The sequence below is a fragment of the Balaenoptera acutorostrata genome, chromosome 15, assembly GCF_949987535.1.
Source record: "Balaenoptera acutorostrata chromosome 15, mBalAcu1.1, whole genome shotgun sequence".
NCBI lineage: Eukaryota > Metazoa > Chordata > Mammalia > Artiodactyla > Balaenopteridae > Balaenoptera > Balaenoptera acutorostrata.
In genome coordinates this window covers 78,520,480-78,545,445 of record NC_080078.1, presented here as the reverse complement: position 1 = coordinate 78,545,445, position 24,966 = coordinate 78,520,480, and the positions used below count along the sequence as shown (strand labels likewise).

General features: G+C 55.0%; 1 long non-coding RNA gene and 1 other non-coding gene across 2 annotated transcripts; one reads left to right on the top strand and one right to left on the bottom strand.

Annotated features, from left to right (window-relative positions):
• The first annotated feature begins 2,860 nt into the window (after positions 1 to 2,860).
• TRNAR-UCU (transfer RNA arginine (anticodon UCU)) lies at positions 2,861 to 2,933 on the top strand. Its single transcript has one exon. It is a non-coding gene; the product is annotated as a tRNA-Arg (tRNA).
• Positions 2,934 to 6,348: 3,415 nt separating this feature from the next.
• Positions 6,349 to 24,071, bottom strand: LOC130704903 (uncharacterized). Its single transcript, XR_009005460.1, has 4 exons — positions 23,937 to 24,071; positions 10,270 to 10,368; positions 8,815 to 9,142; positions 6,349 to 8,174 (listed from the first exon to the last, which is right to left on the bottom strand). It is a non-coding gene; the product is annotated as an uncharacterized LOC130704903 (long non-coding RNA).
• Positions 24,072 to 24,966: the final 895 nt, after the last annotated feature.

Here is a 24,966-nt window from a genome sequence, read left to right as displayed (position 1 = left end):
GGGGTCAGATCGTTCTCAGTCGTGGGGCTGTCCAGGCGCTGGAGGACAGTTTGGCAGCCCCCCGGCCTCCACCCTCCAGATGCCACTAGCATCCCCTCTGCCGGTTGTAACAACCAAAATGTCCCCAGACATGACCACACGTCCCCCGGGGGTGGGGGGCAAACCGCCCTGTTAGCCTGCAAGGAGAGATTATCAGGGAGCGAGGCGGGAAGTGAGGAGACCTGTGAGGAAGGGTCTGCGACAGTCCAGCCAGGGAAGCTGGTGGTGGGTGTTGGGGAGAAGCCGTTGGCTCTGGATCTAGTTTGAAGCAGGAGCAGACAGGAGGTGCTGACAGGTTGGATGGGGGTTTTCTGGCTGAGCCACTGGGTCCAGGAAGCACGGAGGCGGGAGCTGTGTGATCTGTGTCGGGTGGGAATGGAGCTGGGTCTGGACGTGTGGGTCCTGGGAGTCATCGGGCTGCGGGCCTTGGTGGAGCAGGAATAAAATACCAGAGCTCACTGAGGGGGAGGGTCAATGAGAAAGTCCTGGATTCGGGGAGTTCCCTGGTGGTCCAGTGGTTAGGACTCTGTCCTTCCACTGCAGGGGGCACGGGTTCGATCCTTGGTCGGGGAACTAAGATCCTGCATGCCTTGAGGTGCAGCCAAAAAAAAAAAAAATCCGAATATAAAGAAAGTCCTGGATTTGGCTGCACGGGTACGGGGAGAACTTGTCACAGCCTCCCCTTACGAAGCACTTTATGCTGGGCCACCCCTTACCCACGTGATCTCATCTGATTCTCACAGCAGCCTTTCAAGGCTGGAGCCCTTGGTAGCCCCAGTTACAGATGAGAACGCAGGGGCCCAGAGAGGCTGATTGACTTGCCTGAGGTCACACAGCAAGTCAGGCATAGGGATGGAGAGGAAGCCAGCCCACCCTGAGGTCCAAACCCTGGTCTGCATCCAGCCCCTGGTGGCGGGCTGGGTGGGGGCGGGGGTGGCTGTCGAGGGGAGGGAGGCTTTATTTTCTAACTTTGCGGTTTTCTTTATTTTCTAAAGTTTCTGCAGTGAACATGTTTCTCTTTTGCATTCAAAGGGAAACAAAACCAAGAAAGGGGTGTTTTGACTTGTCTTTTTTTAGGAGAGATTCCTTGTGAGGTTGTTCCCCCGCTCACCCCGCAGAACAGCTGACTGGCTCTGGGTCTCAGTTTCCTGTCGGCAGCATCGCTGGTGGGCCGACACAAGGAAACAAACTTCAGGGAGGGCAAATTAGCGCGACTCTCAGAAGAGTAAATAGGACTCCTCTGAGATTCTTCTAAGAGCTGATCATCTAGAAAATACTTGCCTAAAAAAAAAAAAAGGAAATACTTGCCTAAGTCCCCAAAGACATGGATGGGGGTGGGGGTGAACCTCAGCATGGTCTGTGGTAGCAAAAACAGGCAACAACCTAAAAGTTCATCAAGGGGAGCCTGGAGAATAAGCTGAGGTGCCTTCCCATGGTGGAATACTACGCAGCTGTGAAAAAGAACAAAGTTGCAGGGAGGTGCCCAGGATATATTGTGAAGAGCCTGGCGCTGTACAATGTATATCTTGATACTATTTGTAAAACAAAAACAACATAGGAAAACAACATAGGAACGAGAAGAGATGTGGATTTGTTTGTGGATTCTCAGACAACCCCTGGAAAGTACTGGAAGACACTCTTAACAGGGGCAGGGCTAAGGGTCAGAAGCAGGAAGAAGTCTTGGTTTTTTCTTTCTTTTTTTTCCTCCAGTTATTATTATTTATTAATTCAAAATAGCTCAGGCCAACAAAGAAAACATAAAGACTAACACCCTCACCACACAACCCAAGAAAGACACTGTGGAGAGAACTGCACCCCAGTAACCGCTCCCAGTTACTTTCCTCCTGGCTCACAGGAACTGCTGTTCTGAACCTGCAATTTATCCTTCCCACGAGTGTCTTCACTTTGCTATGCACTTAGCACCCCTTGAATTTTAACTGAGTTTTGTACTTTGTTTTCTGTGTGGGTTACCTTTCCCCTCAGGGATGTAGAAAATTAATTTAAAAGGAGTTTTCTTGCATTGTCACCCCTCCAGATTGCTCCTGGAGCTTCGGTTTCCTGGAACAGAGGGCTGCACCCCTCGTCTGGGCCCCTAGAGGCCCCGAGCAGAGCAGAGGTGCTGGCGCTGGAGCAGATCAAGTCCTGGGCACAGCAGCTCCAGCTCACTCGCCGGGCTTCTGCAGGCCCGGGGCGTGGAGCCAGCAGGCTGGAGCCAGGCGGCCTCCCGGGCCTCCTCACAGCCGCTTTTGATAAAGCCCCTCTGTGCACAGGGTGGGGGGGCCCGGCCGGCTGGAGCCAGCTCACATCTGGAGGCCAGCACAGGCCTGGGGCAGCCGGCGCGGCTGACAGCGGCGCCACCCCGAGCCACACGCCCGGCACTGGGTAAACAGCCCCGCGCCCACCCAGCAGCTCACCTTTCGCCCACAAGGCTGCCTTTCTTCTCGGACCCAGGACGAGGCCACCACGAACATTCCTCCCGGCACAGGGCAGAACGGGCCGCTGACCTCGAGGCTGGGCCGAAATCTGAATCCAGGTGCCGGGCAATGGAGATGGGGGGAGGGGGGAGCGTGGGAAAGCACCTACTATGTGCGGGGCACTGAACTCATTGCAGGCTCACTGCTGCCCTGGGAGGGGAAACAGGTGGCTGAGAGTGTGTGTACTGGAGCTAGAAGACCTGGGTTCAAATCCCAGCTCCAGCTGTGTGACCTTGGGCAAGGCACTCAACCTCTCTGAGCCTCTGTTTTGTCCTCTGTAAAATGGAAATTACAATAGTCCCTCCCTCAGCAGGTTATGTGAATATTAAAGAAGTTACCCTGGGAATTCCCTAGTGGTCCAGTGGTTAGGACTCTGCGCTTCTATTGCAGGGGGCCCAGGTTCGATCCCTGGTCAGGGAACTAAGATCCTGCATGCTGCATGGCACGGCCAAAAAATTAAATTAAATTTTATAAAAGGGAAGTTACCCTCAGTCAATTGCTCAGAAGAGTGCCTGGCTTATAAATGCTTGATACTGTGACTTCTCAGTCACTCATTCAACAAAGCTGAACTCAGGGTGTTCTGTGCTGGGTATGAGGGTTAAGATGGTGAAAAACGGGGGATTCAGCCCTCACTCAAGCTGCTGCGTCCCTGCTCAGCTGTCGAGGCTACCGCCCAGCCACCCAAGGGACATCCAGGGCCGGCCTGGAGCCCAGGCCAGGGCTCCACACTCCTTTCCCTAGGGATCACAACCCATTACCTGCCTGGGGGCAGCAGGCCGGGGTCCTCACCTCATGTGCCAAGAGGTTGGTGAGTGGGGGCAGGAAGCAGCCACATTACCTGACTTCAGACCAGGTGAAGCCTCTCCAGTCACACCGAGTTCTGCATTTTCCTGGCAGTGAGGCCCTCACCGTGTCCTGCTGCCTCCATGACAGGGCAGGGACAACAGCATGGGTACCTCCTGACCCTCCATGTCCTCATCTGACAGAGGGGCAATAGCACAGGTACCAGTCATGGCGTGGAGCTGGGGAGGCTCTGTGAGTGAGGCCACGGGAAGGGCACAAAGCCTGGCACAAAGGAAGAGGTCTGAGTGGAAGCCAGGGTGGCTTCCTAGAGGAGGCTATCGTGCTCCTGGGGGGTGTGGGGGGGGGCGGGGGCGGGGAAGGAGAAGCAGGAATCAAAGGAGGCTCAGGGAGAGAGAAAGACAGAACTGAGCACCTGCAACGTACACAGCCCGCACTGCCCAGAAGTTCACAAAAGCCAGGTCACTGTTCCAGCAATCGGCAAGGTCTGTGCTCTAGCCATCCTCATTTCACAGATGAAGAAACTGAGGCCCAGAAAGCAAAACTAACTTATTCCCTCAGGGACTAAAAGCCAGAGTAGAATTTGAACCCAAGAGGCCATAATGCCTCCCTCCCTCCTGCTCTCCTTCCTCCCTTCCTTCCTTGGGTCTTTACTGCGCCCCCAACTGTGTGCTGGATTCACAGACACAAGCAAACCCAGGGTCAACCCTCAGGAGCCCCCGCCTCACATCTCTGTCAACCACCAACCTGGAACCGTCCCTTGCCCCTTCTGGGCCTCGGTTTCTCTCCTCCAAGCAATGGGTTCAACTGCTACAGCCCCTTCTGGCCCAGCATCCTGACTCAGGGCAGTGGGGATGAGCGGCAGCCAAGGCCGGCTGGCGGGGGCCTCCCTGCCCCAACCAGGCAGGGTGGGGGTCCTCCACCTGCTGCCACCCCCCAGTCCCCCGTGAACCTGCTCGCCAGGCTGGAGCCAGCCGCCATCTGGAGCGACGGGCTGTTTATGCAGCCAGGCGGCGGCGGCCCTGGCCCTGACCCCGCCAATCTGGAAGCGATTAGCGGCCCAGGCTGGGGAGTATTCAGAGTTCCCGTCAGTGGGTCGGGAGCCCCCCCAACCCCACACCCTGCACCACCCGGAGCCAAGGCCGCTCTGGGGGTCTCCGAGGAGCCCCCTTTCTTGCAGGGCACTCCAGCTCGGACCTGCTCCAGGGCCTAGAGCTCTGAAAACCGGCAGCGGGGAGGCTGGGCCACACACAGGCCAGGATGCGGGGGTGGATGGAGAGGGTGGGCGGGGGGGAGAGCTGGGGCCTTCCTGGAGGAAACCTCGAGCAGAATTGCTTTCTGGCATGTTTGGTTTTGAATATATATACAAGTGCACAGAGGAAACACACACACAGCTCAAACAGCACAGAGGGTGTAAAAAGCATAGAGCTAAAAGTCAGTGTCCCTCCCCTCCTCCCCGCAGGTCCCCACTCCCCAACCAGACAAATCGAATGTTTTCAGTGTCTAGGAGCTCCTTCTGAGGTGGTGTGAGCGTCTACACACACATCTATCTAGTTATTCTTCTTGCCTTTTTCTGCAACCGGCAGCCCACTTTACGTTCTGTCCTGCCACTTCTCCCTTGGATTAATCCATATTTCTACCACTACTGCTGCAAATAATCATAATGTTAATATGATTGCTGATTAATAATGGCAGCAGGGCTTCCCTGGTGGCGCAGTGGTTAAGAATCTGCCTGCCAGTGCAGGGGACACGGGTTCGAGCCCTGGTCCGGGAAGATCCCACATGCCGCGGAGCAACTAAGCCCGTGCGCCACAACTACTGAGCCTGCGCTCTAGAGCCCGCGAACCACAACTACTGAAACTCGTGCGCCTGGAGCCCGTGCTCCGCAACAAGAGAAGCCACCGCAATGCGAAGCCCGCGCACGGCAATGAAGAGTAGCCCCTGCTCGTCGCAACTAGAGAAAGCCTACATGCAGCAACGAAGACCCAGCACAGCCAAAAAATAAAAAAATAATAATAGTAGTAATAATAATAATAATAATGGCAGCAAAGGTTTCTAGAGGACTTATTATGTGCTGGGCACAGTTCCAGGTACTTTACATGGATTAATTAATGAATCATAAGAGTGAAGTGCTCCTATTGGGAAGTTCTATCACTCTCATCATCCCCATTTTGTAGATGGGGAAACTGAGGCACAGAACGGCAAGGCACCTGCCCAGTGACACACAGCAGTGACTGGCAGAGCAGGGATTCAGGCCCAGGCAGTCGGGCTCCCAGGTCTGAGCTCTGAAACCCTTCACCGTCCAGCCTCTCCCGAGGTTCCAAAATAGTCCGCTGTCTGGATGGATCTGGTGGTTTTGACGGGGCCTTGGGTGATGCACCATTGGGTTGTTTCCATCTTGGGCTGGTGTTAAATGTGCCGTGAACACCCTCGTGTGAGGTCATGCCACATGGAACTGGGGGGAGGTCCATTCTCAGAAGGGCCTGGCCAGTCACAGGGGTGAGCAGTGCAAGGGCGGAGGGCCACTGCCCAATTGTCTTCTGTGGCGGACGGAGGTGATGCTGACCCCTGATCCAGTTCCCCGGAAGAAGGGAGGAAGCCTCAGCTGCCACATCCTGGGCCTGTTTCCAGGGAAACCCAGGCCCCACCCGGCACATCCAGGGTTCCTTGGTCTGCATGAAGCCTGCCCTCCTGTTCTCCTCTGATGGGTGGACAGGACTCCAGGCTCCCTTCCAGTCTTCCCACCTTCAGCCTCACCCCTCCAGTCCCAGCTCCATGCTGCAGCTGGAGCAAACCTTGTAAAACCTAAATCAAGTCAGGCCTTTTCCAGCTCAACCCCCATCACCCTCCCTTTCCCTCCCCTCCATCCAGGCCAAGCCACAGGTAGGTCCCCAAATTGCCATGCCCACTCACCCGCAGGCTTTTGCACAGGCCGGTCCCTGCCCCTGGGATAGCCTCCTCACCCTTCATCTGGCTTTCTCCTCATCCTTCTGGTCTGAGCTCACAGCCTTCCCCAAACCCCGAGACTGAGGTAGGCAGGGCCTCCCCTGATCCCTGCTGCCCAGGCCCCTGTGAATCTTCGCTTGAATCACACTGTTGTCTGATGGCTCTCTCTCCTGACAGAATATCAGCTCCAGGAAGACAGAGATTTTTACATGCTTTATTCGTTTCGGTATCCCCAGAGCCTAGAGCAGAGACTGGAGCACAGTAGGTGCTCAAAATATTTGTTGAAAGTGTGAAGGTATGAATGAATGAATGAGTCAGTGGGGAGCAATCTGTCAGCAGAATGCCTGTCCTGAAGTGAGTGGGGTCCAGGTCTAGCCCTGAGGGGAGGGGGAGGGGAGTACAGCTGGGAGAGGAGGAAATAAAGAAGGGTTTATAAAGCACCTACACTACTCGGCACTTTCTCATTCCTTGGGGCTGCAAGACCCATCATACAGATGAGGAGACAGCCCCGTTCATTTGCTCCACAAACCCATCCTTCAGTCTCCAGACCCTGGGCTGTCACCCTCTGCAGGGTGACAGCAGAGAACAAGCCAGGCACAGGCTCTGGTTTATCAAAGCTGGTGGGAAAGGCAAACCCAACAGGAAGTGGAACAGAATGAACCAGAATTAGTGCCTGGGCACCTGAGCGACACCACTCCAGAGCCAGCCGCTGATGTGAACCCTGGCACCACCCGAAGTGACCTTGACACAAGTGACGGCTCTCTGTCCCCTCTTCTGGGTGTTCAGTGACAATAATGATCATAGCCAGCACTTACGTGGTGCTTCCTGTGTGCCAGGCCCTCATCTGAGCACTTTACGCAGATGGCTTGTTTATTCTCACCAGTCCTCCGAGGGAGGGACTGTTAGCTTTCCCATCTTACACGTGAGGAAACCAAGGCCCAGAGAGGTTAAGTGACTTGCCCAGGGACACACAGAGGTAGGCCCAGGAAGGTAACATTGTGCAGTCACACACAGGGTCACAGATGTCAAATTCAGGATGAAGTCACCTTTGGAGGGAGGGTGGGGTCTCCCCCGGTCTCTGCACGTTTCATTTCTCTCTTGGAGGTGGGAATGTGGCTCCTCATGCATTATTTCTGGACTTTTTTCGCAAGCAATCCGCAACAGCACGCAGCCACACAGCCACATTACGTAGAGTGACTAACAGTGGACACGGGGCTGACCTTTGACCCAGCTCTGTCTGACTCGGGGCTGAAACCAGCCTGGGTGAGGGGGCCCCTCCCAGCCCCCCTCAGCCTCTGGGCCCTCCAGGCTCTCGGTGACGCAGCTGTGGTGGCGTTTGGCAACCCGAGCTGCCCGCAGTTACGACAGCCCCAGCATCTGCCAGCAGGGGCGGGGTGGGGGGAGCCCCAAGCCTACCCCTGCCTCTGCCAGCCAACCCCTCCTCCCAGCAGCCCCTCTCCTGGCTCCACCTTTCCTCATAGTCTTCACCAGCTGATATCACAATTGCTGACAGCGACCAGAAAGTCAGCGAGCGCCTTGAGGGCAGGACACCTGTCTGTGCTGTCACCACTCTCTCCCCAGAACCAGCATACAGCTGGCCCTCAATAAGTACTCGCTGAACAAACAAATGCAAAACTGGATAAATGAATTGCAACCCCTCCCTCCCTTTCTTCTTTCCTTCCTTCCTGCCTTCTTTCCACAGATAGTTATTGAGCACCTACTATGTGCCAGGCTCTGTACTAGGCACTGGGAGACACAATGGTGAATGGAACAGGCAGAGATCTCTGTCCTCGAGGAGCTGATGTTCTAAAGAGGATGCTGGGACTTCCCTGGCAGTCCAGTGGTTAAGACTCCGCACTTCCAATGCAGGGGGCGCGGGTTTGATCCCTGGTTGGGGAACTAAAATCCCATGTGCTGCGTGGCGTGGCCAAAAAAAGAGAAAAAAAATTTTAAAATATATACAGGATGCTAGTCACCAACGCAGTCATCCTGCAAACAAAGTGCAGAACTGCAGCTGGAGAAGGCGCAGGGGGATGAGGCTCTGGGTGCCGTGGGCACCTGTAGCAAGTGGCTGGGCCTCTGGGGGGTGGGAGTGTCTCCTGGTGGAGGTGTGACCCTGCAGCGGCTCATTGGGCAACGCAAAGTTTGCATCTCCTCAGGAGGCTCAGCGAGGACAGCCGCGGGAGTGAGTGGGACACACGTTATACAAGAGCAAACCCTGGGGCGCTGACCCTGCCCTCCCATCCCGGAAGGGTCTCTGAGGAAGTGACGCCCTGAACACAGAGCCGGATCCGTGGCGACCGCGAAGAATCTTCCCTTCCCGGCAGAGGCACCAGCCATGCAAAGGCAGGAAGGCTGCCACACCCCTAGGAAGCTGGAGGCTTTGCACGGGATGCCCCCCTCTGGCCTGGCTTTCTCCTTTTGTGGAAAGGGAACAGTCCCCCGTCCACCCCCACAAGCAGGGATGCTGGTAGGTTCTCTGGGAGCCATTTATGGGCTGGGCAAGGCACTTGATCTAAATTCTACAGGGTGAGTTGTTTTCTCCCTGTCTTACCCGCTAAGCTGTGAGCCCTGTGGGAGAGGGCCCAGCACAGCCTGCACACAGTAGGTGCTCAGGGTGCGTCTGTGGATTAAATGAGCCAGTGAGTCTCAGATTCCTCATCTGTGTGATGGGGTAATGCTGGTGTGGCCAGGGGGAAGGAATGAACTTCTCTTTACAGCTGGTATTGTTTCCTCTCCCCAGTTCCTGGTGGTGGGTCAGGCCTCTGTGGACCCCCTCGAGTCCTGGAAGATGACCGTGTCTGCGGGCTTGGGGAGACGGAGATGAGAGTGTAGACTGAACAGCTCTCCAACTCCAGACTTTGAGGCAGGATCCTGAGGTACTTAGAAGGAAATGACAAGCAGCCTCATTTACAATTGAAGGAAACTGAGGTACAACAACAAAATAATAAAATCTCATGCTTACTGAGCTCTTACTCCAAGCCAGGCACAGTGCTAAGCCCTTTGACCCAAGTTCTTTCATTTAATCCTCCCAACGATCATCACTGTCGGAAGCTAATACCGTGACCCCTATTTTACAAGTGTGGAAATGAAGACTCGGGAGGTAAGTCAAGACCATGCCTCCTGTTAATGGGGGATCTGGCTTCAGAACCCAGAATCATAAACCTGGCACTTCCTGAGGGGAGGTGGGGGTAGGAGGGAAGGGATGGGGGACACCTGGGAGAGATGGACGATAAGCCCTTGTCTGGGGGCTAAGGGCAGTGGAATAAATAATTGCAAGAGTGAGGGAACCAGGGTCAGTTCCATGTTCTTCCTACCCTGAATGGCCCAGGGCAGTTTGGAGAACCCCAATTCTAACCCACCCCAGCAACCTAGAATTTACTCTGCTTCGTTCATTCATTTATTCATTCATTCAATCATTCAGTCAACAGAAAACAAAATACAGGATGACACAGATCAAACATATCCCTGTAAACAATAAATGTAAATGGGTTGAAAGGGTCTATTAAAAAACAAAGACTCTTATATTAGATCAAAAATCAAAATCTCTTCATTTATTCATGGGCCAAATATTTATTAAATGCCTAAAAGATTCAAGGTCCTGTTTTAGATTCTAATGATAGAATGTAAAAATAAAATTTCTGTTAAAGAAGGAAAAACACTGGGAAAAGGAGATCCAGGGAGAGAGATCTGAAGGTGCAAAAACTGTGAGGCTGCAATGAGTTGGAGGATGGAGGAGCTGAAAAGGGGCCGGTGTGGTTGGAGAAGAGCACTAGTGAGCAAGCGTGGTGGGGTGAGGCAGGCAAGGCCTGCCAGGTCAGGTCCGGAGAGCAGAGGCAGCACCAAGGGGGGCCGAGATGCAGAGGAGCCGGGTCCTGCTTACCTAGAGCTGTGGGGCAGTGACCGCTCCTCACTCTCCCAGCAACCCCACCTGGGACTTTTGACCCTTCCCCCACTGAATACAGCCAAGATGACCTCGCCCAGCCTCCTCCCCGGGAAGAAGACTTACCATGAATTGAAGGCCTACTGGGTGCCAGGCTCTGCCATGGGTGGTTTACGTGCTTAATTAGCTCAGTAAGTCCTGCCATCAGGTTAGTTTTCTCCCATTCTGCAGAAGAAAAAACTAAGCCTCAGAGAGGTAGAGTGACCTGCCTGAAGCCACACAACCAGACAATAGCAGGCCTGAAGTTTGAACTTGGAGTATCCAACAATATGGTGTGCCTTCTTGGCGCTGCATAGCTGCCTCCCAGGAAATGGCAGTGGAGAGGTCTCAGCTGGCTGTGTCCTCACGTGGGTCCCCTGACCTCTACGACTTCAATTCTCCATCTGGGAACCCGTATGCCAGGTCAGTGTCGAGACCTGGATGACTCCCTCCCTCCGGGATGTGGAGTTCCAACGTGCTGAGCTGGCGCTTCTGATTCCACCCCCACAATGACTCCATTTGACAGAGGAGGAAACTGAGGCTCAGAGGGGGAAGTGATTCTTCAGGGTCACAGCCTTGGGACTCCCGAGGGCCTGGGACTTTTGCTGAGTCTGTTCATTGGATGATAAGAATGGGGACCCCCCCAAGGATGCAGAGACTTTGGGATGGGATGGAAGGACAGGAACAAGGACACACAGGCAATAAGAGAGAGCAGGCCTGGAACCCAGGACACCAGCTCCCAGCCTCTGCCCCTCACTGCAACCTGGGGAAGGCGGGGGCCTGGCCCCTGGGTCCGGATTATTTCCTGAGAAGGGGGAGGGGCCACGGGAAGTCTCCCCGCATCACCCCACTCAGGTCCTGCCCAAACAGGAAATGCCAGGCAGTCCCCCCACCCACACCCCAGGGCCGTGGGAAAGCTTTGCCTGGGATCCAGTGCTTCCAGCTCTGGCCCAGCCTCACTGGGGATCTAGACCCTAACAGGGCCTAAGTGACCTTGGACAAGGTCCTTCTCCTCTCGGTGCCTCAGTCTCCCGCTCTGTAGTCACAGAACTCTGCCACCTCCCGGCTGTATGACCTCAGACAGGTGGCTGTGCCCTTCTGAAGCTCAGCTCCCTCTTCTGTAAAGTAGGGGACAGTACACACAGAGTGTGCTCCACCCACGAGCCATTATCACCCCAGGCAAGGGTGTGACAGGGGAGACCTTTGGAAAGATCCCTATGGCCCTCTGGGAAAGATGAGGAGCTTCCTTGGACTCAGGACCACACCAGGTACCTCTCTGCACCTCACTTTCCCAATTTGTAGAAGAGGCAGAGCCATGGCACGGGCTGAATCACAGGGATTGAATGCCAGGAAGGGGGGGCAGGGGGGAGGGGGCGGTTTCAGGCCACAGGGGAAGGTGGAATGAGACAGATTCAGGAGAGGTGCAGATGCCGGCTTTGGGAAGCCTGGAGAATGTGGCCTCCTGATTATTTACTGCTCTTTCCCAGTGAGAAAAGGCAGCCAGAATAGTGGAGGATGGGATGGGGGACAGGGCTGGACCCCATTTCTTGGGGACTTGCAGAGCTCTAGTAGGGGGCAGGGTGGGAAGGGAAACAGGCCTGGAGCAGGGTGGCTCTGTTGCTCCTCCTGGTCCTTCCAGGCAGGAAGCAGGTGCTCCCAGCTGCCAGGCCTTGGATGGGTAGTTCCCAGAGCCTCCTTCTCAGCAAACCATGACTCCATGGAGTCAGTTGAGGCTGGCAGCTCAGAGAGGCACAGCAACTTACCCTAGGTCACACAGTAGAGTTGCCACCACTTCTTCAGACCCTCCCTAGACAAAGCAGGAGTCCCAACTATGAACAGGAATGAAGACCCCTGCCAGTTCCATGCTGGGGGGCAGCCTGAGCCCCAGACCCTGAAAAGACTTAGGGAAACTAAGGCACCAGAGAGGTCCTCTGGCTCTGAGGCACCAAATGTGCAATGGGCTTCGGTATTTGGGCCTCTCCACCTTCCAGTGCCAGGTATGTCCTGGGGCAGAAGAACCTGGGAAATGGGCCCAAGCTCTCTCATACCATCTTACAACCAGTGCCAAATTACAACACTTCTCAGAAGCTGGCTTCTTTGTTGTAAAGTACAGTAGAAGGCATGGTAAAGAAGAGAGATACCGGATATGAAGCGTGCCCAGAGCATAGCTCAGTAAACTGGGGCTATAGTAGTTATTATTGTTAGAGATCTGTTACTTAATCCCTCTGAGCCTCAGTTTCCTCATCTGTAAAATGGGTTTAATAGTTCCTACTACAGAGTCCCACTGAGGATTCCAAGAGTTATCCCATGTAAAGCACTTACCGTGTGCCTGGCTCTTTTCTTCCACTTCTATTCCAACATCCCAGTGCCTGACACATGGTAGGAGCCCAATATGTCTTAGCTGTATTATTATTATTTACTGTTATTATTATTATCGCCCTGACTCCAGCTGTCTGAGATCTTGGGCAACTCACCAACTTCCTGCCTTGCTCAACTTCACTTTCCTCCTTCATAAAATCAAAATACAATAGCGCCTGCCTCCCAGAGCTGGACGAGGATGCATTCCTGCATTCCACAAACACTTATTAACCGTTTTTTTAGGAACAGGGGATATAGCTGGGAACAAAACAGAAAAAAAAAAAAAAAAAAAAAACCTGCCTTCATGGAGCTGACATGCACATGAGGCAGACAGACAACATAAATTGGTATTTTATATAGTGTGTTAGAAGCTGATAAGAGCAGGGAAAGGCAGTCTGAACACGGGCTTTAGTAGTTTTATGTGGTGAGGCTGGATGAGAACGATGGGGAGGGGTGGAGAGGGTGAGGGGAGGCCACGCTGGGCCTGTGGGCTGCGTGGGGGTGGGGGGGGCTTTCTGTGTGGGGTGGGAGCCCTGGAGGGTTCTGAGCAGGGGAAGGATGTGGTCTGACCCAGGTTCTCCAGCAGAGAGTGTACTATAGGTGGATAAGGGGGGGTATGCAGGGGAATGAAGGGGGATGCCAGGAGATGGGGGGATGCAGGGGGATGAGGGGGGGGATGCAGGGGGATGGAGGGATGCAGGGGGATGAGGAGGGATGCAGTGGGATGAGGGAGGATGCGGGGGGGATGAGGGGGGATGGGGGGATGCAGGGGGATGAAGGGTGATGCAGGGGGATGGGGGATGCAGGGGGATGAGGCGGGGGATGCAGGGAGCCCCAGAGGAGGTCGCTGCAATAAGAGGATGGGGCTGGACCAGAAGGGCAGCAGAGGAGGTGGGGAGACATGGTAGAATCCTGGGTCTGTTTTCAACCACAAATCTTCCTCAGGTGGATTTTCTTCCCTCTTTGGCAGCTGAGGAAACAGAGCCTCAGAGAGAACTGGTGAGAACCCCGGGATTCCAAAGCCAGGCCAGGCCCCAGGAGGCCACGAGGCCTGGGAAGTGCTGCCCAGGGCCTTGGGCTGTGGCCCAGACAAGCTGGAAATCCTTGCCTCTGGGGCCACCCCTTGCCCAGACCTGCCCAGAAGTAGCTGTTGTGGGGCGCAGACCCTCACCCTCTGATCCACAAACCTGTCAAGCCTGCTGCCTGGGACACGGCTCCTCCACTAGGATGCCTGAGGATCGTTACCATTACCATTAGATAAGCAAGAAACTATCAGTACAAATTACATCAATAAACTCCATGCTCTAGGATGTTGAAGTAGATATTATCATGAACCCCAGCTGAAAACTGAGGACAGAGTTGGGGGGGCGTCACTGCCTGAGGTCACACAGTGGCAGGATTGGGACTCAGACTCCCAGATCTGCGGTTCCAAAAGCTGAGCTCTTGTCAAAGATATAGAATGAAACAGGCTGTCCAGAGATTCCACCCAGCCCCTCCTTGTGAGGTAAGTGGGGAAACTGAGTCCTGGACAAGCTCAGGGACCTGCCCTTAGCCACACAGAGACCCCAAAGCAAGTCTGAGAGGCTGCTTCCCACAAGCTGGGCTGCTCTGGGCCCTGCAGGAAGTGGCCAGGGCTAGGACAGGCCCGCTGCTTTGATCAGCTTTACGAGCCATGGCTGTTTACGGAGGCCCAGGCCCCCACCCCCTGCCACCTGGGACTGGGTCTTGTCACCAGCACTCGGGATATTAGGAGTCCCAGGAGAGTCTGCCAGCCGGGGTCTTGGCCCCATTTCCTCCAGCCTGGCCCTTGCCCTGCCCCTTGGCCTCAGCCCCTGGGAACAGGGCAGGAGGGTCCCCTCAGGCCGGATCCCCTCTCGGAGGGGCCTCCTGGCAGTTCCTCTGCAAACGCAAAACGAGTTCTCAGTCCCACCTCAGGGCCTTTGCCCTTGCAGTGGTGCCGGCTGCCTGGAGCCCACCAGCCTTCCCGAGCCGCTCCTCCTCCAGGTCGCCTCCCTGTCAGAGAGGCCTCGCTGACCCCTGTCTAAAGCAGCTCCCACCCGTCACCCTCTAACTCAGCCTTCATTTAATTCTTCATTGCCTGTATCACCGTCTGGAGTTTTTTGTTTTGGGGTTTTTGTGTTTTTTTTGGCCACACTGTGTGGCTTGCATGATCTCAGTTCCCCGACCAGGGATCGAACCCATAGCCCCTGCACTGGAAGCGTGGAGTCCTAACTAGTGGACGGCCAGGGAGGTCCCTGGAAATTTTCTTGCTCGTTCTTCTGCCTATGGCTTTTCTGCCTTCTCCCCCCAGGACAGGGACCTCCTCTGTCCCACTCACTCCTGTGTCCCCAGCACCCAGCATGGTTCTGGCACACAGTAGGTGCCCAGTAACCTTTTCTTGGGTGAAAGAATGATAAACTCTTTTAGGGGGCTGAGCTGTGGGCAGCCTGAGGCCCCAAAGCATTTCTCAGAGCCTCCCATCCCCTGCCCCTCACATGTGCCTGGAAGAGTCACTGGCACAGACGCTGCACACAGAGGGGAGTTTTAGCCTCGCTTTACAGATGAGGAAACAGAGGCTCAGAGAAGTGACATGACTTGCCCAGTGTCCCCAGCCTGAAGGAGCAGGGCTGGGATTCTATGCCAGGTCCCTCTCCCCCAGCACCCCTCAGGCCCCTCCCACATTCTACCTCCCCATCCTCCCATCCCCCTCTACCCACCTCACCCTGGGCCTGGCTCACGTCTGTGATGGCTCCTGACAAAAGCATCAGAGGACAGATGTCCGACCAGCCAGGCCGGTTCTGGGGCAGGCATGGGGACACTCCCCGCCCCCCTGGAGTGATGTCGAGAGATGACAGTGGACACCTGCTCCCACACCTGCCCCTGCCTCCTCACCCTCATTCAGGCCCTTCAAGTCCCCCAACACCCACAAGGCTACAATGGATGGTTTGTTCTCAGAGACCCCAGGACGCCCGATCCCCACCCCCTCGGCTCCCCGTCTGCGCTCTGTGACCTTGGACAGGTGGACCCCTGCCCTGGCCTAAGGAGAGAGCAGCAAGTGGGAGTTTTCCATCTTTCTGCGCACACACTCTGGCAGGCCGCCTCCCCGCTCACCCTGGCCAGCTGGGGAACCGCAGGGCGCAGGGGTGGGGAGCGTGTGGGCATCTGCTGAAGGCAGGCTGGTTCCAGTTTTCACAGAGTTTCCTAGGCTTCCCAGCAACCCTGGAGGCAATCTGTGATCATCCCTTATTCCAGCTGGGACAATGGAGGCCCAGACTCAGAGAGGGCAAGGCACTTGCCCAAGGTCACACAGCAAGCAAGACCAGAACCCCACTGTGTGTGTTTTTCCTGTTCTTCTAACTTGTCCCTCCTTGGTCCATCATTGTCACTATAGCTGAAAACTATACTTGCTTTCAATTTGGCTGAAAACTTGGCTGAAAACCTACTATGCATCAGGCATTTAGCCAGGTCCAAATTCATTGAAAAATACTTATTCAGCAGATACGGATTTGTCAGGCACGGGGCTGGGTTTGGGGATAGAGCAGAATGAGACAGACACGACGGTCCTCAGGGGCTGACCTTCCAGTGGGAAGACAGAGAATTAACAAGCAAGGGAAGAAACCAACCCGATGATTCAGACGTGATAAGGGTGACAAATGGAAGAGACTTTAGAGTGAGGTCGATTGCAGGGCGCTCTGAAGAGGAGAGTTTTGGGCTGAAACCTAGAAAAGGAGGAGTGGCCAAGTGAAGAGGAGAAAGTGGGTCCCAGACAGCTGGACCCCTGAACGCCAGGGCCCTGAGGTGAGGGAACAACTGGTGTGTTTGAGGCACAGCGAGCCAGAGTGAGGGGGAGGGAACCAGGAGGGGGGATGTCTGAGAGATGGGGGGGGGTGGTCATTCAGGGCCTGGGAGACGGACGAGGGGAGAAGTGGTGCTCACTACCCAGAACAAGATGGGTCTCAGTTTTCTCATCTGAAAATTAGGTTGAGCTGCTCCTGTGGTTACAAAAAGACCCCGGGCCTTTAAAGAGGGTGCGGCCTGCCATTCCTGACGACTGTGGGGTCATGAGACCCCCTCCTGCTCTGGGGGGACCCTTCTTGTACCTCTCCCTCCCTGACTTAAGAAGGGTCAGGGGACTTCCCTGGTGGCGCAATGGTTAAGAATCCACCTGCCAATGCAGGGGACACGGGTTTGAGCCCTGGTCCGGGAAGATCCCACATGCCGCGGAGCAGCTAAGCCTGTGCGCCACAACTACTGAGCCTGCGCCCTAGAGCCCACGAGCCACAGCTACTGAAGCCTGCGTGCTCTAGGGCCCGTGCTCCACAACAAGAGAAGCCACCGCAATGAGAAGCCCGTGCACCACAACAAAGAGTAGCGCCCGCTCGCCACAACTAGAGAAAGCCCGCACGCCAACGCAGCCAAAATTTAATTAAATTAAAAAAAAAAAGAATGGTCAGGCAGAGGAAAGAGCCTGGAGCAGGAGGTTCTGGTTTCTGGGATCTTGGGTGAATTGATGGCCCTCTGGGAAGCTCAGTTTCCCCATCTGTAAAATGGGCACAGCCCTGCTCCCCACTTCCCCAGGCTGGTGGCCAGGTTTCAGAGGATGGGCTCGGCACTCAGCAGGTGCTCCATTTAACAGGGCTCTGATCTCCTTCCTTGGGGGTGAGGTGGGGCATTGCTAAACCCAGTGGAAGCTCAAACCTGTTAGGCAGCTGGACCTGTGAGCTCAGGCCCTGTCCTGCTTTGAGCTGGCAGGTTCTTAGCCCTGCCTCAGGCCCAGAGAACCAGCTCCTCCACCTGCCTGCTGGGGTGAGTTGCCAGGTTTGGGACCATCAGAGTGGTCACCCCTGAGATCCAGGGTTGGAGAGGCTCCAGGGCCAGTCATTGCCCACCCAGACAGGGGCCTGGGAGAACCCAGATTCCCAGCATCCAAACTGCCCCATCACACAGACGAGGAAACTGGGGCTCAGAGAGAAGTGACTTGTCTGAGCACTCAAAGAGACAGGGCTTTTGTAACTTATTCCACAAATAATTATTGAGCTCCTACTATGTGCCAGGCCAAAATAAATGAGCAGGGATCAGACAAGCTTCACTTCTGTGGCCTTCACAGCCCCATGGGAAAGATAGACATTGAACCCTTCAAGAGTGGTGTGCACCATGCTTTGCAGAAATGCCCGGGTGTGAACCCCGTGTTGTCACTTGACAGCTGTGTGACCTTTGGCAAATGGCTTAACCACTCTATGCCTGATTCCTCATATATAAAATGGGAGATTATAATAGCACATACCTCATAGGGTTGTTCACAGTTCTTACATAAGGAAAATGCTCTCTACAGCTATTGTTTTCTCTCTCTTTTTTTTTTTAATCTTTTGGCCATGCCGCACAGCATGCAGGATCTTAGTTCCCTGACCAGGGATCGAACCCACACCCCCTGCATTGGAAGTGCAGACTCTTAACCACTGGACTGCCAGGGAAGTCCCAAGCTATTGTTTTCTGTTCTTTCATTTTACAGAAATTTATTGAGTGCCTACTACGTACCAGGCTCTGGTCTGGGAGCTGAGAACACAGATGTGACCAAGATGACATATTCACTGACCTTGTAGGGGTCTAGTCTGAGCCCAGGTGTCTGACTCCCAGGCCAGCAGCTTCCAGCCCCACCGCCTCCTCCAGGAAGCCTTCCGTAATGACCCTGGCCTGCTGAGAGCTGCCTCGCTCTGGGATTCTGTAGGCCAACTCTGACACCGGCCCTGCCACCCAGAGCCACTCGTCCAGAGCTGGCGCCTATCTCAGGATGGAGGGGAGGGCCTAAGCACTGGCAGGATGTTTTATCCATCAAGGTCCTGACAGATGCCAGGAGACGGGTGGGGTGGAGGTGGTGGTGAGAAATGACTTTTGCAGGCAGGACAGTGCCTCCCCGTCCCGGTCTGGCTCTTCCCCAGGCAGTCCCAGCCCTCTATCACATGGATCCTCCCCTAGGCCCAGCCACAGGCAACTGAACACAGAGAGGCCTGGGACTTTTCTAGGGCACATAACAAGCTCCCAGTCTCAGCCAGCAGGCAGAGACCGTAAACTGAGGACCAAGCCAGACCCACAGAGGGACAGAGGAGTCATTTTGGCTCCCACAGGGTTTGAAACAACTTCAATTCTTTGCCCCAGATTTCCATCAAAATCCAGACTTCCCATTTCCCATGGCAATGGGCCGACTTTCCTGCATGACAGTGAATCCTGCCCACCACAGTCCCCACCAAGCCCTATTGCCCCACTCTTCACTCATTTAAGTACCTGCCTGTGCACTTATGTGTCTATGTGTGCACGTGTGTCGTCACTGCACACACATTTGTCCCTACATACTCTTGTCTGTCTGTGCCCACATGTCTACCCTGGAGCACACACTTACCCTTTTGTACGTGTGTGTCATCTGTGCACACAACAGCACGCGGTCTCCTCCCATGCTCTGGTGTGAGCTAAGTGTGTGTAGTTGCCCTCACCACACATGTGCACTAACTCAGGTCTGCCTTGAGGTCCGAGGAGGCCAGAGCTCCCCATGGCCCCCAAGTTGCTCAAGTACTCCACTCCCAGGCCTGCAAGTGTCCACTGTACCCACTCCACACCTTCCATGGGGGCTTCTGACTCCACAGGGACCCTGCGAGGCCTAGAAAGGGTAGGTGAGCTGAGCCCTGACCCTCGTTCTGCGCCTGAGGCCTCCTTCTGCTGCTCTGGGGCTACTTGGGTGATGGCGAGGAGCGGGCTCGTGTTGGGGGGACTCAGCCTCCTGCCCTGGGGATCAGACTCAGCCCTCCCCACCCTGATCTGTCTGTTGTGATGCAGGGGCATTGCTGCTGCTCTGGGGTGTGTCTGCAGGCAGGGTCCTGCCCATGGCCTTGCACCCACAGGAACCCAGACACTTGTCACAGACCATAAAATGATCACAGGAACACAGACTCTCCTATACACTCATGCACACACATACCCCCAAATACACAGCAGACACACAACACTCAACACATACCTGACACCTGATCAAAAAAACAGACATGTGACACCCATATCCAATCACACAAAATCCCAGACACACAACACACATACACACTGCACACACCCACAGACACCTATGAATACAGAAGCACAAACAGCCCCAAATCAGACACACAATGCCAATGCACAGACACACATAGATACACAGAAATATACAACACCACACACAGACACACATCCCAGGCGCCCACATCACAGACACGCACTCACACGGGCACCTGCCATTCAAGGCCACCCCAGCTGACTCACACTGCCACCAGCACCATCGGGAGCTCTGTCCCTCTTGTTCCCTGCTGCCTGGCATCTGCCTCCTCCAGGAAGGCTCCCCGGATGGCACCCAGCCTGCCCATCTGACATAACCCCACATCCATCCCTCCCCTCTACTCCTCCAACAGTGGATTCCCAGGCTGTGCTTGCAACAATTTATCAATTAAACATTTTTTTTTCAGGAGCTCCCTGGTGATCCAGTGGTTAGGACTTGGAGCTTTCACTGCCAGGCCTGGGTTCAATCCCTGGTCAGGGAACTAAGATCCCACAAGCCATGCAGTGGGGCCAGAAAAGACAAAAAACATCTTTTTTCACACCTAACAACAGGATTAACTGGACAACAAGGGCCCTCTCTCCACACCCGATGACCAGCCCCAGTGGGATGCATTGAGAGGGCAGGGCTAGAACCAAGTACCCAAGGACAAAGCCTGGTTCTGCCCACCCTGCCCTTTATATCCCTGTGCCTTGGTTTCCCCAGCTGTGAAATGGGGACAGTAAGAGTTGCTGTAAGAATGAATGAGCTGATTCCCATAAAGGCTCTGAAAAAGGAAGGGATCTCGATACTCATTGCTATTGTTGGAGTGGGTGTTACCTCCCTCTTCAGAGGCAGCCCAGGTTTGCAGCTTTTTCGGGGATCCTCCATCATGGCTTCCCCTTTTGGACTTCTGAGCTCCCCATGGGCAGGGATGGTGTCTATCTTGCTCCTCACTGTTTCAGCTAAGTAAATGCTGGTGGAATGAATTAATACATGAGGGAAGGAAGGAAGGAAGGAAGGAAGGAATGAACCAGTCCCAGGCCCTGTTACAGCTGGCCCAGCTCTGGGAGGCAGCAGGAAGACCATTTGGCAAGATCAGGCCCCAGAGAGCAAAGGCTTGGACCATAATACCGGCAGACACATCTCAGATGGTGGGGTTTGCTGCTATAAATCTGTTGGGAAAGGCGAAAATATTCTTAGAAACACTTAAATTGCTTGAAATGCATGGAAGACTTGTTCTCCTACCCCATCTCTCCTACTGTCCCCTTGGTTATCTGCTCCAGCCACATTGGCCTCTTGGTTGTTCCTTGAACACACCAGCCAAGTTCCTACCTCAGGGCCTTTGCACTTGCTGTTCCCTCTGCCTGGAATGCTCTTCCTGACCCTCAGATAGGTGTGGGGCTCCCTCCCTCACCTCCTTCAGGTCTCTGCTCAAATGTCACCTTCTCAGTGAGGCCAGTCCTGACCCCCCTCCATCCCACTGCTGAAAGCAGCCCCTCCCTGTTCAGCTCTATTTTATGATCTGTCCTTTGGCTGCCACTCCTCTCCACTGCTCTCACCACTACCTGATGCTGTTCTTTGGTTTGTTGCTGGTCTCCCTGTGAACTCCCTGGGGCAGGATCTTGCTTTATTCAAAGTTGTAACTCCAGCACCTAGAACACTGCCTGGCACATATTAGGTGCTCAATAAACATATGTTGCGTGACTAAACAAACACAATAGAATACAAAGGAATGGAAGGTCCTGGAACAGACTGGAACACGCAGTAGAACGGAAACTGCAATGAAATGGACCTGATACACCATGACAACCCAACACAAAGCAGCAAAGCCAGGCTGACCCTCAAGGCCTCAACAGTACTGGACGGAAGAACCAAAACCACCTCTTCAAACTATTATCCAGACCCCAGTGGGAACCATCGGGGGCAGGTGGCTGAGAGCTGCATTTGGACTGGGGGGGTCTTACCTCACTGCCTCTCCCCCCAGCTATCCTGCTCTGAGGGCTTTTCCGCCCACTAGGTCCCTGTTCCTGTCCAGCTGGACAGGTCAGGGGTGGTTTCTGGTCTGGGCACCAGGGTACTGGCTCCTGTCTGGGGTGATTCCTGCTGACTCACTGGTCACGGCTCTGGACAGGATCCCATGGGCCTGATCATGTTGGAGGTGGAGGGACTATGGCCAGAGGGATGAGACACCAAGTCTTTTGTGTGTGTGTGTGTGTGTGTGTGTGCGCGCGCGCCTGGGGAGTTGGGGGTTGGGCTGGCCACAGGCTGCTTCTCCCCCTCACTAGTGGTTTCTACTTCACCTCTCCTGCCTGCAAGGCTCTGAAAGGTCCTGGCCCCCTCCCCGCAAGCTACCTCCCAGACCTGACCAAGGCCCTGGTTAGCCTCCTGGTTATGAAAGAGAAAGAGAGAAGACTTAGGGTCGCCCCCTCTCCCCAAAAAGCCTCCATGGGGGAAGGCTGACTGGTGAGAAACTGCCCTCTGCCCAACACAGATTCAAGCCTGACCTTGAAAACCCCAATTCACTTGTGGGGCGGAGTCCTGGTCCAAGGCTTGGGCCTGTCAGGACAAGGGTGATCTAGGGGGACCCTGCCTGTCTGCCTGGAGGGTTGGAGGGGTCCTGATTCCAACTGAAGCATTTTCCTGGCACCTCCCTCTCCCTAGCCTTCTCCCTAATCTGCCTCTGAGACAGGACAGTTCTCCCCCTAAATCTACCTGTAATCTGGCCATGTCTCACCACTTCTGTTGCCCCTCTGCTTAGGACCCTCCAGGGGCTGCCACCTCGCTCAGAGCAAATGTCAAATCTTCACCACGGCCTGATTATCTGCCCACTCCGTGCCCTCACTGACCTCATCCCACCACGCCTACTCTGCTTCAGCCACACTGGCCTCCTTGTTGCTCCTTGATTATGTCAGCCATGTTCCTGCCTCAGGGCCTTTGCACCTGCTGTTCCCCCTGCCTAAAACTCTTTCCCCAGATACTCACATGGTCCCCTCCCTTATTTCCTTCAAGTCTCTGTGGCATCACTTTCTGAGAGAGAACTTCCTTCACCCCCCACCCAACATGGAGACCGCTCCCTCTGGCATCCTGGCTCCACCACCTGTGCCTGATTCTTCCCTCCTGACCCTTACGACAGCCCATGTTACTGCATATTCATCAGTGCTGGTCTGTCTCACTTGGTGGCATGACAGCTCCATGAGGGCAGGGAGGTTGCTGCTCTGTTCATTATTATATCCCACGTGCCCAGAGCAAGGCCTGGCCCACAGCAGGTGCTCAGTATCCTGGGGGCAGATAAATGAGTGAATGGATGAGCTCGAGGAATCGGGAGGGGAAGGAGGAAGAGGACACTTGAAAGCTCAGGTGGTCAGGGAGAGCCTCTCTGAGGAGGTGACATCTAAACTAAGCCTGGGGTTGAGAAAGAGCCGGTCCCTTGAAGTGTTTGAGGCAGAGGAACTAGCAAGTGCAAAGTCCCTGAGGCTGGAACCTGATCTACAAATTCAAGAAACAGAAAGAAGGTCATGAAGCCGAGTGTAGTATGTGTGTACATGGGGGACGGGGGTTAGGGTATTTAGGGACTGAGTTTGTTGCCTATAACCCAGGACGGGGGTGCAAGGATCCCACTCTGACACCGCAGGACCCCCTTCGTATCTGACTTGCTCCCGACAGATGGTTTTCTCTCCGTCCCGCCCAAAAACAGCCACAACTGGGATCTCAGCTCTCCGCCCACTCCCCAGGCTCCCCTCCCCTCCCCGTCCCCACCCACCTCCCCCCTTTCCCGTGGTGCTGGCAGCGCCGGGAAACTGTGACTCAGGAGTCTGGCGGGAGAGGGGCCTCCCTCCCCCAACGTCCGTCCGGCAGGCGGCCGGGCCGGAGCCAACCCTGGCCGACACCAAGGGCCCTCCCGCCTGACGTCCGACCAGGCTTGGGCCAGGGGTGTCCCCCCCCACCCCCGGCCGCGCAGACACTCCACGTGGATTCTTGCTGGCAGCAAGAGCGGGAATAAGAGTGGCATCCCCAACCATGTATCCCTCCCAACTGCATGGGGGGAGGGGGGTTATCCCCACGTTCCAAGGGAGGAAACTGAGGTTCAGAGAGGCTGTTACGCTTACCCAGGTCACAAAGCAGAACTGGCAACCTGGGGAGGCAGTGCTGGCAGTGGCCGTGCCTAGTTGGCAAGTCTGGGGCAGGAGGCTGGGTGGAGTGTAGACAGACCGTGCACTTCCCCGGGCACCTCCCAGGCAGAAGGGACCTTGGGCTGCAGACCTGACCTTGGATCCCAACACCCCCCAGCACCAGAATCGGGGTCTCCCTTCTCTCACTAACCCTCCAACCCACACACACTCACCAAGCAACAGCCAGGCCAAGAGTCCAGGAAAGAAAATATCCAGCAAAAGGGACACTGGGCGCTTCCTGGGGTGCCTTTACGCCCCTCCCCACTTCCTCATCAGCAACCTCCCACCCATCAGCCAGTGACCTCAGCCGGACATGGTCACTTAATTTTGCAGAACACAAAACATTTTTCCCGGCCTTCCCCAAGGAAGGCTGTGGTGGGTCAGAGTGTGGACTTCATCCAGTTCCTGACTGTCTGGGTTCAAACCCCAGCTCAGCCTCTTCTTAGCTGTTCAACCCTGGGCTGGTGCCTCTACCTCTCTGCACCTCAGTTTCCCCATCTGTACAGAGGGCCTTACAATAGAACCGCCTCCCAAGCCTGTCTTTCGTGTGGAATGAGTCGAGGCACACGGCAAGTGCTCAGTAATTGTTCCTGAGGTTCTCCGAGTCTGCAAGCCTGGGTCTGTGCCGAGCTCAGCAAAGAGGCTTGGGGACCCCTGCCCCCGTGCTTGTATTGAAAGCTCATCTGTGAAACTTCTCAGTCACACTCTCCATCCCGTTAGAGTTATATGTCCAAGTTAGATTTTTATTCTCTGGCGTCCACGTAACAAGCCGAGTTATTATTATTTCTGGCCTAAAATGTGCTGTGGTTCTGGGGGAGTAATGGACCCAGGCTACGTTCTCTTCTGATGAGGTGGCGTCCAAGCATTTCTGGAAAACTGTGCACTGTTTTCCCATCCGAAACATTCAGCGTCACCATGGACGTGGGACTTGAAGGTAGACACCGCTTCCACCCCTGGGCTGCCCAGCCCTTCCAGCCCCTCTGGAGAGGAGATTCTGGGAGTCCCTCACTCTCTTCTGCTCCCAGCCCCACCCAAACCAAGAGCATGGGATCTCAGGGTTGGAGAAACCTCTTCCTCTTGTGTCAGAAAATAACAACATTCATAATGATAACAGCAGGGGCAGGCTTCTTATTCCATCCTTATAACTACCATCTGAGGGAATTTGTCTCCTTATCACGCTTGAATGGGGAAGTGGAGGCCCAG